Genomic DNA, 18,683 nt, shown 5'->3' on the forward strand with positions numbered 1-18,683 from the left:
TTTCCTCGGTCCTATACTTTATGTCCTGAGATGCTTCACATCTTGAAATGAATTGTATATTGTGTGTGTAGGAACCAGGGAGGTGTTAAAGTCCATTCTACTCTTAGAAGCAAATACAGAATTAATTCTTACTTACGACTGTATCTACAGCATCTAGAACAGTTTCTGATACTTAGTAGTGGCTAAACAACCCATTTATTGAATCAACCACCTCAGAGTCAGGCATCAACCGATTGACTAAGGCAATTGATGGTGGGGGTGGAGTTTAGTCATTTCTTATTTTTCACATTACTTTGAGAGTCAGTGTGACCTTTACTCCTAACTTAAGTGGTACATAATGAGGGGTTTCATTTTCCTTTCCTGTTCCATAGAGGAGCAAACCAATTAAACATATAATAAAACAGATGGGAATTTAGACTTTATACGAATCTGGGAGGGTCTGAGTGCCTCCTGGGACCTGTCACTGGAGTGAGGACTGGAAACGTCCATCTCTTAGCCAAGTTTTGTTAGCCTCAGGTGACGGTGTTAACACAGTGTTAGGCTGCCTTTTCAACAAAATACAAACAAAACCAAACAGAAGAAAAACAATCAAACCAACCCCCCACTGCCCACTGGCTTATAGAGGCAGCGGGATTGTTGTGTTGAGGAAGGGGCCAGAACAGGAGGAGGTGGCAGTTTTCTAACAAACTGTATTGTTTGAACAGTTTTATTTAGTGTGGAAAAAAAAAAGGCCCTCATACTGAAGATTTATTTGGAAGTTCTGGGCAGATTAACTTTTGGTAAGAGTCAGAACTAAAAACTTTATTGGGAATGCCACATACACTCCAAAGACCAACAAGAGAATTTAAGTTAGATGTGATTAGTATGAAGAAAGTTACATTTATTGTACTCTTATGTATAATTGATCACATGAAAGGCCTTTTGTAACTATAAAAGAGACAGCCCATTAAATTGTTTTGCCCTGAGGATTATACAAATTTGCGGATATCGGATTGGATTACCAGTCTATTGGCTTCATAGCAATGGTAAATCATTAAGATGCTCATTTTTATTCATCTATCTTTCTTGTTATTTATTATTAACCAAGTAGCTCCTCCCAGTTTTAGTTTTACTTTCAGACATCTGAACCAATCATTCTGCCTCTTTTCTATGATTAAACTGGTTGCTAGAACTTTATGGGTCACCTTTGAGGATGCTTAAAACAGAAAAAAAAAGTATTTGGCAGGAACAGGGCTATGTTGTTTAGTCATGGACAGAGAGTCTATAGAGAAAGTCAGAGGCCACCTTATCTCTTGATTTGAGTAGACAGGCCATGACATCCTTGGCATTGTGTTGTGCAAATTCGTTGAGCTCATTTCCAACCCTCCCATTATCCAGATAAGAACGTGCTCAGAGTTAAAGGTTAAGTTATGAATATTATCTGGCCCATGTGAGACAAGCACATTTGTTTTAATGTTTATACTAGAGAAGGTGGTGGAGGTTGGTGGTTAATCTTTACTTATTTCAAATGGCCCAGAGGAAAATGTAAGCTTTCACTCTTCCTGCAGATGTTTCAGGAGGTTATAGCTACAAACCACGTTCTGTATCACAGAACAACTGAACCCAATGCATCCTTGTTTCTTCCCTCAATTTAGCATTTTCATTTGGAGAAATATACCTGGCAGATCTCAATCATTAGAACTAAGCGTGGTGGGAATCAGATGGTTGTGTTGCCATGTAGAACTTCTCCAGTGAAGCATCTCATGTTTTTTCCAGACCCCGTCATGAGTACCCAGCCTCATGTTTTTCAGGCAGTGCAGAAACTTCGGGATATGCTCGCTGCCAGGGACACAGCCACAATCTACAGTTTCCTTTGACTCCAAAGCAATCCACCATGCTGATTTTTGCTTTGTACCAGATCAATTCCAATTAGAATCTTAACTGGAGAAGTCAGAAGGTGTGTGTGTGTATCTATAAATACAGGGTTCTGTCAGCTTAGTCCAATTTGGTTGAGAGAGAGAGAGAGATTGTGCTAAATAAATGTTATTCAGTTCTAAATGAAGCCTCTCAATTAACATTAAACATTTTTTGAAACAAGATATTAAAGAGAGAAAGGAGTTAATGAGCCTATGGAGAAAGTAACTTGTAAAGATCATCTTGTGCTTGGGACAGTAATTGCTTTATGACATTTTGATGTCATTACAACATAAAATTCGGAGGGCAAAATGTTTCCAGAGTATTTCTTCAGATACCCTGTTAGGAAGCTATTAAAAGGCAAAAGTATGCTGACAAAATGGTTTCAGTGTGTGCCTTTGGATACCTGCTTAGCAAAACATCATGAATTGAAGCTACAATGCAAAATGATTCCAATGTGTGTCTTTCGGAAAACACCCATTCCACTGCTGTTATGTCCAAATTGTAGTGGATGATTAAACTTGAAAGCAAGAATGAATGTAGGGGAAAAATCAGTGGAGATTAGTCTCAATTATGATGTCAGAATGAAATGAGACAGTCGTAAGCATCAGGATTGAACCTCAACCCCCGCTGAACCAAGCACTGTCTGAACAATGACGTCCATGAGATGCTGAGACTTTCTAGTTTCTCTCATTATGGTAAAAATGACATTTTTCACTGATGGACCAAAGCAGTTTTATGTATTAAGAGGTTACAAAACAATATGGTTTGTGGTAAGGAGGTCAATTTACAGCTGAAATTCTAAATCTGCACGAATGCAAGAAAAATCCCTTTTCTCTAGAAAACTGGAATATTGAAATACTCTTCTGCTGTCGTACCCAGAAGTTAATTATAAATGATAATCTACAATGGAGGCTGCCTTAAAAAAAAAAAAAAAATCTCTGAAACACATCCAAGAATCACAACCGGGTGCGCACCAATATCCTGTCTCTCACACAATCTCTCCTTTCTCCCCCAGATGTTGCCTCCTGCTGTGCAATCTTCACATCCAAAGAGGCACTAAGAAGCAAAACATCTGGGATGCTCCATTATAGAAGTTAGTGCTCAGAGGAAAAGAGGGTTAAAATAACTAATGTCCCTTTCTGTCAGTCCATGAAGCCATTTTTACTTTTCCGACGTTTGCCAGTAAGCACAGTGTTTTGTACATGCAAGATATTTAAAAAGTCTCCTGGCCTGTATCTTTTGTGCTTATCAGTGGGTTCATTAGAACTCACAGTTATGTTTTGTTTTGTGTGTGATGCTTATCTATTCGCACATGCAGACGTGTGTGTGTGTGTGTTTCTGTGTATGTGCGCTGAGATGGTGGTGGTAAATATAGTTGTAATGGTAAGAGAATGTGAAACTCAATTAGCCTGTTCTCAGAAATAAAGAAATAAGAAATTGGTTGAGATTAATATCTCCCATCACAAACACAGTGGGAAAGTTGGTTCTCCTCAGCTCCTGACAGCAGAGTGCCAATGGAACCATTAGGCACCATGCCACCTCTCTTCTCATGGTACCACATACAATTATGTGATGTGGTGTGGAGTCTACATTTTCAAACAAAAGAGAGATGATGCCTTAATAGATTGAGCAGGCTCATGGTCTTTCTACATAAAAGACACTGGGGACAAAGACACTTGAATATATTTTCTGTCTTGTACCCCAACATTCTTGCTTTTACCCAATTCTGTTTCATTTAAAAATAAAATAATTGTGGTTTTAGATTAGCTGAACGTGAATCAGAATAAAGAAAGAGACGGGGCCCTATTTAATTTCAATTCAATTATAGAATTTGGTATATCTCTTAGTTTTAGGCCTACTGATACCTGCTTGGAGGGTCACTTCTATTTGGGCAAAAAATGCCCCCATCAGGATATATTTATGGGGTTACTCTGACTGCATAAACCCCTTCAATTTTGCTCAATGATGCTATCAAAGCTCTCAACGGAGTTTGAGTTTTAATTCTTTGCTATTTATGTATTTTGTAAACTCCTCAGAGAAAGTGATGCTATAGCTGCTCAATATTACTTTTAAAGTTATTATATGCATATGCACTGCCACTTATTTTTGAAGAGTAAATATTTGCACTAATTATATCAGTGTCATCCGCTGTGCTAATTATATCAATATCAACATGTTGATATTGATATAATTAATTAGCACAAAGATTTACTCTTCAAAAATACATGGCTGCGTCTCTGATTCATTTGCCGTGAGGGGAGCGTGAGGGAGCATGGTTCTGCAGCACTGTATTCAGGCTCTGATATGCAATCAGCTTTAATAATTACCTAATACGGTAGGTGGCCTTAGACAAGTAAAATGGTTTTTTCCAGGTTTCCTGGGAATTGGATGCTAAGATGAAAAGCATATGAGTAGCTTTCTTTCAACGTTTTCTTGGTGATTAACCAAATATCCAAGTACAAAGTTGCTCCTAATTAACCCTGAAGACCCCAATATAAAGGTAGGTTGAATGACTTACTTAAAGTGTTAAAAAAAGAGAAAAAATAATTCTCCTGAATTAAGTGTTATCATTAAACAATATTCAGCTTGTCATATTTTAATTTAAAAAACTACCCAGCAATAAGAATCAAAAAGGGAGTGGAAAAAACATCTGAGTCATAAACAACCAGCGCAGTGAGCAGCATTTAATTTGCGTCCACTTATTATATAATAAATTCCTGGTGACTGTATGAATGACATTATGATAATAGTTCTCATTTATTGATTTCACTTTATATCAGACATAGTGCTGTTTTTTATGTACTATTTTATCTAACAAAACTCTCTAAAGCATACTTATGACTGTTTCATAGATGAGAAAACTGAGGCACAAGAAGAGTAACACCTGCCCCAGCCACACGGCTGACGCATTAGAAAACCTAGACCACACCCAGGTCTTAGCCTCACCATGCTCTGAGGCCTTCCCAATGGAAACATCCAAGGTACACAGGAAGAGGTAGCCCAGGAACACTTGATAGGTGGTCCCATCCACTCACTTTATTAGGGTAGAATAGGAAAGGTGCCTTGAACACACTTCGTACCAAGAAACTATACTGGGGCTGCCTAAAAAGAAGCATCAAAGTCAACCAGGAAGTTAGCAAAAGGAAAGCTTCAGTACAAGTGGTTCTATTTTTCCCAGATTTCTATTTCCAGCTGATACCTGGAAAACAGTTTTTGCTTTTTTTTCGAAACAGGTATCAGGAAGTAATGAAAATGCCAAAGCTCCAAAATTTTATTCACAAGGTCTTGGTGCTATGCTAGTTTAGAAAAAGAGGTTTCTTGAGTCCAGTCTTTGAGATCCCATAGTTCTGACACAAATGGGAAGACTGAACCTCAGAGTCTGGTAACAGGCCAATGCTGAATATCCCCAAAGGAGCAAATAAAAGCAGTTGGAGCTTGGGGGTGCCACTTGCACGTTCTTTCTACCATGCCACGTGGTCTCTTCTTGCTCGTCTCTACAGGGTTAGCCAGATGGCATGAAAGACTCCCCAAATTTATGAGTAAACTTCAGATATGCTCTTATGTTCTTAAATCAAACAATTAAAAGAAAGAAATTAGCCTGGGCAACACAGTGAGACCCTGTCTCTACCAGAAAATAAAAGCCGGGCATGGTGGCATGTGTCTGTAGTTCCAGCTACTTGGGAGGCTGAGGCAGGAGGAATGCTTGAACCCAGAAGGTTGAGGCTGCAGTGAGCTGTGATTGCATCACTGCACTCCAGCTGGGCCAACACAGTGAGACACTGTCTCAAAAAAATTACATTTAATTTAAAAAAAAAAGAAAGAAATTACAAATTCCATTTAAAAGCAGGACTCACTATTCTCACCATTTATTCATCTGTTTGGCCTCATTTTCTAAGTCTCTGAATGGTCCATCTGCTACCTTAGAAATCTCCCTAAATGGAAAAAAAAAGAGAGAAGAAATACACATGGTTCATGTAAACAGGTCCCTACCTTTGTTCCAGATGCCATTTTTTGCTTTTTCTCATTTTTGAGTATTGCGTATTGTCATTTCAGCTTACTTTGATGAGCGAGCGTCAGAGAGAGAGCAGAGACACACAGAGACAGGAGAGAGAAAGACAGGAAGAGAAAGGCCATTCAGGAGCAGCATTCGACTTCTCCAGAACTTCTTGTCTGGGAGTGCTGTTCTGCTTTCTGAGAATGTCTTGTTCACGTCCTCTTTCATTGTTTTCCCAAGCCAGTAGTAAAGACTTGGTGCTTGATGCCTTCAAATATGGGTAATGTCCCTTCTCTAGACATTTAGCGACTTCCACCTCACTGTGACACAATTCTTTTCTTCTCACGTGGCCCAGTCTCAGAGTGGCCTTAGTTTTCTCAGTTCCTGGCACTTGACATTTCACATTGTTAGTGTCCTCTCTCCCACTGTTCCCTCCTCCTTCTGCCGAAAGCCTTCTTTGTCACCCTGTCCAGTGTGTGGCATTAGAGAGTGCTCCTACGGGGCCTGCCCATGCCTCTCCACCTCCCTCCACCCCTTCTCATTTTTCTCTACTTCCTTACATATGTATGCCTTCCTATGTTTAGAGGACACTGCCTCCAAAGGGTGCCTGTAAGTATTATAACACATTTAATATGTGTTTTTATTTCTTTCCCCATGGAGTTAACAGCATTCATGGTCATCGTCTGAGTCAGCACTTAAAAGTGGTTTTCATCTTCAAAGAACTCCAGAACCCTAGGTGAGGCCCTGGAGGTGGGCCTGACTACCAGGTTCCTCTGGTCAGGTAGCTAAATGCTTTCATTAAGCTTCATGTGCTTTGTTTCAGGAGAGGGTCACTGACAGATTTATCACTTCCTTTGATTCACTTTGACCAGTTTTTCCTTCAAATGGTATAGTCCACAACGGACTTTTTTTTCTGGGGGTTGGACTTCAAAGACATTTGGGGGTACATTCTACTGGTGGAATATATTGTTTCACACCTCGGATTCCTACAATGTCCTTTGCTTCACTCCTATAGGGAAGCCATTCAGAGTCTTCATGGACACATCATTGGTGTTTTCTTTTCACATCTTTCTTGTCCCTGAATTTCTCTGGAACAAATTCAGCTCTTCCCTTGCCCTGTTTCTGTAGAAACTCACTTACACTCTTCCTCCTTCTGTTTATCCCAGTTTCAATCCTTCTCCCCCTTCTTGCAGCAGGTCCTGGACTTCTGCTTGGGATCTTGGATTTAAGAAAATACCCTTTAGAAAGCAGCACCAAGCACCCTCTGAGCTTCGGTGGCTTGGCCCCACCAACAATTTCCTCATCATGTCTCCTCTGTCCCTGCCTTGTGTAGGGAATGGTCCTCTCTCTCCCTTTCTTGCCTCTTTTTTCTTTTTCTTTTCCTTCTTCTCTGCATTTTTCCTTCCTCTTTCTTTTCCTCCTTCTCTCTTCTTTTTCTTTCCCTACCTTCCTTCTTTCCTTCCAAAGATGGAGCTCTTTCGTTAAGTAACTTTTTTTCACAGCCAGAAAATAACCAGACCAGGATTTGAACACCAAATGGAGAGACTCAAAGGCCTTTCCTTTTCTAATTTTGAAAGGAACTGATACATTAATTATGACATGAACCACTGATAAACAATTGAATGTGTTACATATTCCCAGAGAAAATCACGGCACCTTTCTAGGCCCCATTTCCCTCATACATAAAGCAGAAGGGGTTAGATAGAGCTAATAGGATATTCCAGTTTCATTTAAATCTATAGGCATCATAATTAGAATGTGAGCCTCAGTGTCTTCATTTCAATACAAGAATATAAACTTCCTCCTAACTTTTGGGTGATAATTAAATCAGAGAATGTACATAAGGCCCAGCATGGTTTATTCAAACATAGCAAGAATGTAATAAGAGGTAGTTGCCATGTAAGGATTGTGAAACTTAAAGCTAAGCACTGTGCTAGGTACTTAAACCTCCAGCTCTCCATTTAGACTAGCAAGAAAGAAGGAGCTACTCACAGCTTTATTTATGTTCTAATAACCAGTATCTCTTAACCTCCTAAATTATTCTTATAACATGCCTTGCAGCATAAGTAATTGAAGGCAAAGGGGATATTTTGGGGCTAGAATCTTCCCATGCCTTAGAAATAATGCTTATAGATAGTCACCAAAGGGACCCTGCTCATAATATCCTTACTGGAAAAACATTCAAGGTTGGAGCATTTCCACAAACAGGACCAGGAAAATTCCCATGGCACCAAGGCACTTGTTTCCAGGGGGTTAGTGGGTCAACTGCGGCTCCCTTTTCCCAGTGGAAAAGTGCAAGTTATCCCACAGGCCACAGGGCCAAAGGAGAGTCGATGTGGTGTGTGGGAAAGAGCACAGGGTTGGATGGGGAGACCTGGATTCTCTTCCCGGCGCCACACCCGCCTGGTGTGATCCTGGGTAAATCACTCCACCTGCCTGGAGAGATGAGTCATTCACAGGCTCATTGTGCACCAGAATCACCTGGGAAATTACAAATAAATACCAATGCCTGGGCTTCTCCCCAGAGTTTCTGATTCAATTACTCTTCAGTGGGGCATCAGCATTTTTCAAAAGCTTACCAGGTGATTCTAACATGCAGCTAGAGTTGAAATCATTTGGTTACACAATAATTCCATCCTCTTCTAGGTTAATCTGTTATTCGCTAAATATAGGCTTGAACACTAAACCTGGGCTGAGCTGCTATGTTGTAATGGAATGTTCTTTTTCGTAAGCTACTTGCTATCTTTTCTTCTTCCGTGGAGGAATGGCATTAATTTGTGCATCTGACAAATCATTATCATGTGCCTACTATGTGCAAGTTGCTTGGAGATGCCAACCAACAGCTCGATTCATGCAGGCGCAGTTGCTTCGAAGAGTAAAAGTCTCTCCTCATCAAATTCCCTTTATCCTCTGGGAAATGGTCAGAAGCTCAGAGCACTTTTCCATCTGGAAAAGTCACTGGGGAGAATGCCTTTGCTGCTGTAGCAGATGAGGAACTTGGCTGACCTCCCTCTCTGCTGACAAATGCCCAGAGACTGGGTGAGAACCATCCTTCTTTGCACCCCCAGCTTTATGCTTTCCACTCCCAGTCACCCCACAGTTCCAGAGGTGATGGGAGCCACTAGCAGAGAGCCAAGGCAAAGTTAGGCATTTGCTTTGGTCTTGACTCCAGAGAAGGAAAATCCACTCTTAGGTACTCAAAAGATTTGTATTTGAAGAAGAGGTGATGTGGTGTTTTCAGAGATGTTTAAACTAATTCCTCCTAAATCCAAATATTTATCCATAGCCCATCTCTTTCCAGAAAAGATTTAAGGCAAAGGATCAAAATTTGGCTAGACACCAAAATAGATCTCTAGCAGAAGCCAGGCTGATGAGCACTCCCCATACCTTTCTAGAATGGCAGCCCTCCTGTTTCCATCTGTTAAATGTCTGTGTACCTTTCTAGACTCTGCTTATGGTGCTAATTTTCCCTCACCTTTCCATCTTCACATAGCCAGGCATTACTGAGGACTGTTAAACATTGTGGAGGGAGAAGTACTTATATTCTGGGAACCAGGAATAGGAGGGTGTGATAAAATGAAAAACACAAACATAAGACATGAAATCAATGAGTGGGGCCTGGGGGTGGCCTCAGAAAACTTTCTAGTCCTTGTACCCCAGGGAAAACAAAGGCCCTCTTTGGTGAACCACCTTTCATGGGTAGTAAGACATTTCAGACAGTATTTTCACCCAAAAGCAAACACAGACATATTACTAAGTAAAATGTAGAAGCCACACAAATTATGAAGACAGACAAATTCAATACTTTAAGTGCATTTCTCACTTGCACGGGTCACTAATTGCCACATCACCAAATTCCTACCCTAAACATCATCCATTCTACTCTCCTACGCAGGGGAACTTCGGTGAAGTATGGAGAGCAATAGATGAATCTAATGACTTTATTTTACAAATGAGGAGTCTGAAATCTGGAGAAGTTTTGTGACTTGCTCAAACACACGTGGCTAGTCAGTGGGAAAGCCAGGGCTAGGATGTGCCTCTTCTGTCTCATACCCTCATGCTCTGCTGGTGCATAGGGGAATATCACTGGGGAAAGCCAAGGGGAAAATACTTTTCATTCTCACCTTAAATGGGAGCGTGAAATTGGAGTCAGGAAGTGTGCACTTGAGCCCTGGTCTGTTACCTACAAGTTCTGTGGTTCTCAGCTTGTGCTTACCCTCACAGGCCTCTGTTCTGGCCCTGGCACCATCAGGTGAAGACGGGATCTGTCTCTAAAGCCCTTTCCTGTAAGGTCATTCTAGTGCTCAGCATTTTCCTGGGTTTAATTGCCTCCCATGGTATCACTTCTAAAAGTGACCGGTTTGATGCTGATTTGAATAGCAAAGTCAATACTGATTTGACTTCCCTGTGGCTGGCAAAGGGTGGCAGATTCTGGCATCATCAACCCTTCTGTGCATGTTGGTCTTATTTCACTAACTAAACCAATCACTCCTGAGAGCAAAATCCCTGGCATGTACCCTTTCTTATCCCCCGTTGTAGTAATGTATATTTGTTTCACAAACAAATTATTGGCCTTGCTGACCCTCTAGGAGACATTCCATGAGGATCCACAAGGAGTGTTCCTTTAACCATTCAGTCATAACGCAGAAGAAGTATTTCAATACTGGTACACCAGAATGACTGGCTTTAGATTGAGGACTAAGTTATTTGGAGGCATTTATCAGAAAAAAAATGAGGGAGACTTAAAACTTAAGACATTTTAAGAAAAGGATGTTTTATATTTGAAAGGCTAGGTCATTTTTAGGAAAACACCCCCAAAATATTATATTTTCCATGCTAAGTAATGCCAAATCTGTGTTTTTGTGTACATATATATATACACACACACATATTACACATAAACATACATAATGTTATATATGACATAAAATTGAATAAATATACTAAAAATAATAAATAAGATATATTACTATATTACTTAGAAATTTATATAATCATGCATATATATTTCTAAGTAATATAATCTATATAATATATATTTATATATTAAAAGAATAGACATACCTATATAGTACTCAGAAATACATATTTCTTAGAAAACAAAGTGCCATCTCCATCCATATCCTTAAAATTATATATAAATTTCTAATAGAAATTTATATAAATATATATATTATTTAGAAATATATGTATATATATATTTCTTAGAAAAAGTGCCATTTTCACCCATAAGCAAGTAATGTCTTCCATTGAGTTTTTCTAAAGTCCTAGGAAAATTCTTTGAAAAAGACTTAAAACAATCAATAAAGAAAAAGCTCCGCTTCTGTTGTAAACCTGATCCAAGTCTTGTTACAATGTTTTCCCACTGACGTTGATCTGCAGAAATCCTTCCTATAAGACTCGGTTGCTTTTTTTTCCTTCCCTTTTTGGTGGATCAGGAATAAAATTGTTCACCTAGCATTTGGCACAGTCTTCCTACAAAAGATCGAAGGAGGTAGGGGCTTGCTAAATGTATTCCTTTCAAGCAGTAGAAATGCTTCACTTTGTATTTCTGCTCTTTTACCTCAAGGTCACCGACATGGAGGGTCTGATTGGAAGCAGCAGCTTTCAGTGTGGGAGGAAGTGCATCTCACGCTGCTGTGAACCCCTTCTCTCTCAACCTTAGATTTTGAGCTCATTGCATGTAGTAATGTGTGATGTCTCCATACCTTTTCACTTGGCCAGGCCAGTCCTGAGCTGATCTCACCATCTTTTGACTCGAGAAGAAAAGACCTCCATGGTTTCCTGATACCTGTGCCCTCTGGAGCTCCCAAGCTCCTCTGTGCCCTCACAGAATGTTCTGTAACTGCAGAGAGTGCCTATTTAGCCTCTTCTCTCTGCATGTGTGCAGAGGTTTTGCCCATTCTTTACCTCCTGAGTACAAGCTTTGCGTTCAGGAAAGAAAGGACCCACCCAGCAGACAAGGACAGGCTTAGCATGTTAACTGTCCCTCAAGGGTCAGAAAACACAGCCGGGGTAAAGAACTGCTAAGGAGACACCACTGCAAGGGAGGAAAAGGCGCTCACTTTCATGATGTTCAAACCTTCTTGGCTGAGTCAGCTGACGGGGCTTTCAGCCAATGCCAGATGAAGGGGAGTTTTATGACAGTGACTCCTGGCAACTACAAAACAGACTGAGTTTGTCAGTTCATTGCACTGACACTAAACTTCAGGCAAGAGAATCATAGCTTTGGGTCTTTATGGCTGCCTCGCCAATACTGTTGACTGAGAAGGAGGCCCCAGGTAACATGGAGCAGCAGGTTGGCTAATTGACAGTGTACATCATCCCCCAATCATTTCTGTTCAGTGTTGAAGTGTCCGGCCACAATTTCAATGGAACATGTCAGGATTCTGGAAATCCACTCTGTTTTAGGCTGAAGAGCAAAGTCAGGTTTTTAATAACTTCAGGAGAGACTAGAGTTCTGGTCACACTTCTGATCCTGGTCTCTGTTCAGATTGGCCCCTTACAGTCTTCCAGGACAGAGTCAGCAGGCTCACAGCATGCACCTGGTGTCCTGTCTCTGACGAGTTCATGGCTCCCCGAGGCATGGGGCCTATTAGGAATCTTAGCTTAAAAGGTCCTCCTTTCCAGCCTCCTTCTGAGTAAGGTTAACAAGGGTTTCATTAACCTCAGCAAATGGGTTAATTAAATTTGGTTAATTACATTTGGTTAAAAAATGGGTAAATTAAACTGATTTTCTCAGAAGCTTTTCCTTCATACCAGATCTTGGAATTAGAAGCCACCTCTGAGTCTCCATCAAGGTAGAGAATAGGGTTTCCACCCAGGCGGACATGGTCCTAAATGAGACTTCATCAATTTGCCAAGTGGGTATTTAAGGAGTAATGGGTCAAAATGACCTAACAGTCTCTGAACCTGAATGCATTGCTCCCCCGTCAACCCTTGGAAAATGTACCTTTATATGTATTTTATCCTGTCACTTACAGGACTGTTTATCTGAAATAAGAATCTGTCACAAAACAGGGCTGCTCCAAATGTTACCTTAGCCACTGGCCCACACCATTGCTCAGCAAGAGGCTTGCTTACCGCTAGACCTGCCCAACCTTCTCAGAACAGGCTGCTGCAGCTGCTGCTTGCCAAGCTGAAGCTCACGTTTTAAGCCGCACTAATTGGAAGTGAACATCTTATAAATAATCCATGCCCACAATCTTTGACGTGCATATACATTCAGCAAACCAAACCCAACAGATTACATTCAGAGTGGCTCAACAGGAAGGCCAGTGATATCTGTGACCTTCCAATGCCCAAACAGACAAAGGCGAGCAGATATACGCTGGGACAGTATTCTCCTTGCCTTCTTCGGTTATATTTCCTGTCCTGGGTGGTTGTATTCTAATAAGATACATTGAATTCAGGTGGTTTCTTTCCCTCCCTCCCTGCCTGCCTTCCTTCTTCTTTCCTGTCTTTTTATTTATCTGGAAATAGTGAACAGGATGATAAAAAGAGAACTTGCCTTTCATATGTTGGGGGGAGGAGGTGCAAAGCAGGTCTGAATAATTGGAACAAATTAGCTTAAGTGAAAATTTCTGAAGCTGTATTTCATTTGAGTGTTTGGCATTTTCAGAAGAAAGCTATAATTATGTTGCTTGGAAAAATAATTGGTGGTTTAGAGCCACACAGATGTACAGTACCCCCTGAAAATAGATGCATTTTCTGAGAGTGATAGGAAACACGGTGATTCTTAGGACCCATTCCCCAAATTCCTTTTATACTTATTTTGTCTCTTGCATCTGTTCTTTCCAAACCACAAAAGCCTAGCACAGTTCTGCAGTGCTGTTAGGGGAGTGGGGTGGAGGAGCTGGAGCTGAATTTTCCATATTCATGCCCTCAAATAGACCCTCAGAGGTCCCCTGTGGGAGGGAAAGAGAAACTCAAGCCCAGTACAATAACATACACTTCTGGGGTCTCCATGCTCCTCAAATCTATTTTTAAAAGCATGCTTTAGTAAATTATATATAACATATAGCACATCATGAATGTATGTGTACAAAATGACGAAATGGAATCACTTCGGGTCGTGAATGTCATTCAGTGTTTTTCCTCATCTGAGTTCCCATCTGGGGTGAGCTACACAACCTCACTTTGAGAGAGTGCGATCCTCTGGTGTCTGGATCGCTGCTGCCTGTCTCCCCATGGGCTTTTATGCAGAACCATGGCACAGACTGGTGGGTGCCCTGGTGCTACCACATTAAACAAATGCTTCATCTGCATTCCTCGGCATTAAGAAGACCTGGACATGCAGCAACCACCTTTGTCAGCCCCTTCCACCTCAACCATCGTCACTGTGAATCCATGGGTTCAATTTCCCCACTCACAGTCTTGAGGGTCAGAAATGTGCGGGACAGGTTGACATTGAATTTTCCAAAGCCATACTGGAGTTGATGGCAAAACAACTTGAAAGGTGTTAGGTGTGATGCCTGCCTCTTCAGCATCCCATAGGAAAGAAAGGGACTGTTTCTTGTAGGTCACTGCCTTTATTGCCTCTTCCTGAAGGTCTGGCAGCTTCAGGAAGGAGAATCTCCCTTTGCACATGGCTACCACTCCAATAAGAGCTTTTGGTTATTTGAGAGCAGCTATACTGAATGGAGTTAGAGAGTTTCATTCATCCGATTCTCCTTAGCTAGTCCACAGCAGCAACCCAACTCCATGGTGACTCATCTGAGCCAGGGGAACAGAAATAAGGGAGTCAAGTGAGATTTTCGTGCTTAGACATTTGCGAGGAACTGATGGAAGGGGTTTTCCCAAACTGAAGTCTTCCAGGACTAGTTGGCGAGTCCTGGAAGAATCTTTAAACCCCCTCAAAACCTAAAACCTCCTAAGCAGAGTCCAGATGGAAAAATCAGCCTAAATTGATAGAAATATTGGAGAGGAAGAGGGCATCTCTGTCGTCCCTTCTTCCACAAATTATTTCAAGGAAGATGAAGAAAGGGCAGGAAAGTGGAGGAGGATCCTGGCCAGAGTGATGATAAGCGCATCCGCAGTGTGCAGAGTGGCCGCACCATTCCTGGCGTATACAGGCTTTCTCTATTGGAACAGCCAGAAACCATACAGGTTATGCTTAACTAACCAAGAGGCACAGAAATAAATCAGACAAACCATGCAGGCAGTAATTCTGAACTCAACAAGGCTATTGACATTTGTCTGCAAGCCTCTAGATAACAAAATACTATAAGGCAACTTCATGAAGTAAAAGAAAATGTATGCATTTTGAAACCAAATTAAATACTCTGGCTAAGTTCCAGAGCATTTTCTTAAATTCCTCTTTTTTTGAAGAAGAGGGGCCTAAATTTCATTGGCTGAAATCTTTTAAAGAATCATTTAAATTCAGCTTTTGGAAATAAAGAATTGGCCTTTTAATGACCAATCTGCATTTCATCACAAAGATGGAGCATGACATCCTCAGCCTGGTCATTCTCCTGAGGAGCAGGCCCCTGTTTGTATAGCACACTTAGAATAGAAACAAAGACTACACCAAATTTGTCTCTGTCGCAAAGGAAGTTGCTGCATATAAACCGATACACCTAGAAAAACCATGAACGAGGTAGCTTTTACTCTAAGTGGTTCAAATCCCCTTTAGCAAAATGTTTGAAGTAATCCCATTGTTCTATTGTTTTCTATTACAATTTTGAAAATAGGACAAGTCACAAATATAAGTTCAAAATGGCTGAAAAACATTTATGAACACTTTTGACAACGTAGGCCCAGTAGGTCAGAAGCATTGTGTTAGGAGCAGATAGGTCAGAGACAAGTTCAAGTGCTTACACAATGAGCAATGAGAAAGAATTTGGTACTACATGTGGCTATAAATTCAGAACACAGCACCTTTAACACTGGAATAAAATATTTTATTTTAGTATAAATATACAAAGACTGTATAAGAAATTCTTGTAAATAAGAAATTAGTATAATAAGTAAAGAATATTATATAACAAATTTGTACAAAATATTGTATAACAATTCATATATGAAATTTATGACAATTTTTTATAAATTAGTTGCTTATAAATTTTACTAATTTATAATAAATAAATTAGGAAATGATAATTTGCTAATTTATTATAAAATTATTATAAATTAGGATATACTAACTTATTTATTATTTCAATATAATAAAATAATATTTATGGCCTAATTTTGATATTTTTATACATTTCCTTTCAGGTTGCAAGTGAAAAAAGTCCTGCTACTATAAAGAATAACTAGGCCAGGCACAGTGTCTCATGCCTGTAATCCCAGCACTTTGGGAGGTTGAGGCGGGCAGATCATGAGGCCTGGAGATTGAGAAAATCCTGGCTAACACAGTGAAACCCTATGTCTACTAAAAATACAAAAAATTATCTGGGCATGGTGGTGGGTGCCTGTAATCCCAACTATTCTGGAGGCTGAAGCAAGAGAATCGCTTGAACCTGGGAGATGGAGGTTGCAGCAAGCTGAGGTCACGCCACTGCACTCCAGCCTGAGTGACAGAGCAAGACTCAGTCTAAAAGAAAGAGAGACAGAAAGAGAAAAAGAAAAGAAAGAGAGAGAGAGAAAGAAAGAGAAAGAAAAAGAAGTAACTAAACCAGACAGTAGTCACTGAAACTGACTGAAGAACACCTCAGGCATGAGTGCCATGGTGGCATCATCAGCTCTGTTCACAACCACTCCCCATGAGGCCATTGCTTCTTGGAGGACACTGGCTTAGTACTCATGAAGAAACACCTCAGGAAGGGGGTTCTGTAAGTGTTCCTTCCACCAGCTCCAAGACATGATGAGATGGAGAGAACTGGAACAATTCCCTATGATTGCAGCTAGATATTTTCACATGAACATCTACATAATGAAGACAATGGCATCTGTGGCAAAGACTGGTCCCAGATTACATATCCAGTCCTTTTGTATTGAGGAGGGGTTTCGGGACCAAGACAGTAAGAGTGAGTGTACAGGTTCCACATTCTATTTCTCTCTCAGTTTTCTGTGGTCACCTTGGTGACGGCATGGTAAAGATGGAGGCGGCAAAAGATGGAGGGAGCCTGAATCCCTGAATGACTTCATGGTGCAGAGCCTTACACTACTCCCAACGCATACTACAACAGTGGTAGGAAGAAACAATAGACCTTTATTCTGTTAAGGTGCTGAAATTGTAGGGTTGCTAATCTGAAGAGTTAGAGTTTCTTATCCTAATACAGTATCCTTACTCTGAATTGTTGAAATAATTAGTCCAAATAGTTTCTTTGCCTAAAACTGTGGACAGAGCCTAAGCAATATTGAATCCAAGACAAGGTGTATTTATCGAATGCTGCTCACTATACAACACAGCTGAATGTGGCACGCACTTCCTGTGTGGTTACCCAGCCTACTTCTAGTATTCTTTATGCAAAATGACATTCATGAGCAACCTGGGCACAAGAGGTCTCTGTCAAAATAAGTCTCTGATTTCTCTCCAAATAAACTCTGTGTGTGTGTGTGTGTGTGTGTGTGTGTGTGTGTGTGAGAGAGAGAGAGAGAGAGAGAGAGAGAGATTTGGTTTTAGTTACAATTCAAAGAGTCTTTCCTTTTAGACAAAGGTCCATACATTCATGGAAGGCAGGACTAAGAGAACCTGGTTCAAAAGTTTTAGAGGATTCTCTGAGAAATCTTTCCCAGAATTTAAACCTAGGACTTGACTATAAGCGTCAGTATACAAAATCACAGAGGCTATCAAAGCAAGATACTTCCTGTTCTCCCAGAAAAAAAAAATATGTTCTTGGAAAAATTATTTTCCTGGACCATCAAGCTCAGAGACAGACAGTTGGCCAATGAAAGCCTCATCTACAGCAAGAATGAAGAATTTGAGCCTCAGCAGTGAAAACACTGCCTACTACTTCACTACCACCCCTTGGACTAAAACCAGAACAAGCTTGCATTTAAACCATTCAAAATGCCACACACATTAAATTCTGTGCCTGGGCCAGGCAGCTCCCCAGGCAGATGGTGTGTAGTGTTTGAAAACTCGGTATTATTTAAATGAAACAAGCATTCCATTGCTTTCGATGACACTGAACAATGAAGATTTCACACCCAGCGATTCTATCAGTGGAGCTCTCTCTGTCTCCATTTGCAGCATTGGACAGATAAATAAATATTCTTTAGATCAAGTTATCTGCCTGATGTTGCTTAGAGAGACAGAAACTCTAATGATCAAGTTGATGTAGCAGTGGGTCATTATCATCTTCCTCTGAGACCCACTGTTTGAGGGAGAAGTGTACAATATGCTGCAATATGACTTTAAGAAAGTATTAACATGCCTAAGATGACTTGAAATTGCCAGTCTTCTGGGCTGTTGTGGGGGACATTGGAAGGAATCAATGAACATTTCCAGGAGATTACAGAGATCGCAGGGGAAATTGTTTAGTTAGCACTGTGCTCTCAAAGCTGACTTTAGACACCTGCAAAATCAGAATCATTGCAAAAAAAAAAAAGAGAGAGAGAGAGAAAGGAAGAGATAAAAGAAAGCTAAGATGCTGTGTCCCATTCCAAGTAATAATGCTCTCCGCTTCCAATGCCTCTATATCATTCTCCAAACCTGAAGCTCCCTGGAGTCAGGTTCCGTCACTAATGGAGCATCTCAGTTCTAGCTGGATCATACTGGGTTGCCTTATTTGCTGGAGAACCTCAGTGAAGAGCTGCAAGTGACTTGTTTCTGTGCTTAAGAAACAGCAGACTACAAGGCAAAGAGCATGGCAGAAGGGATCAACTCAGCTTTTGTCTCCAAAAC

Source organism: Cebus imitator, unplaced genomic scaffold, assembly GCF_001604975.1.
Source record: "Cebus imitator isolate Cc_AM_T3 unplaced genomic scaffold, Cebus_imitator-1.0 Scaffold12, whole genome shotgun sequence".
NCBI classification, from domain to species: domain Eukaryota; kingdom Metazoa; phylum Chordata; class Mammalia; order Primates; family Cebidae; genus Cebus; species Cebus imitator.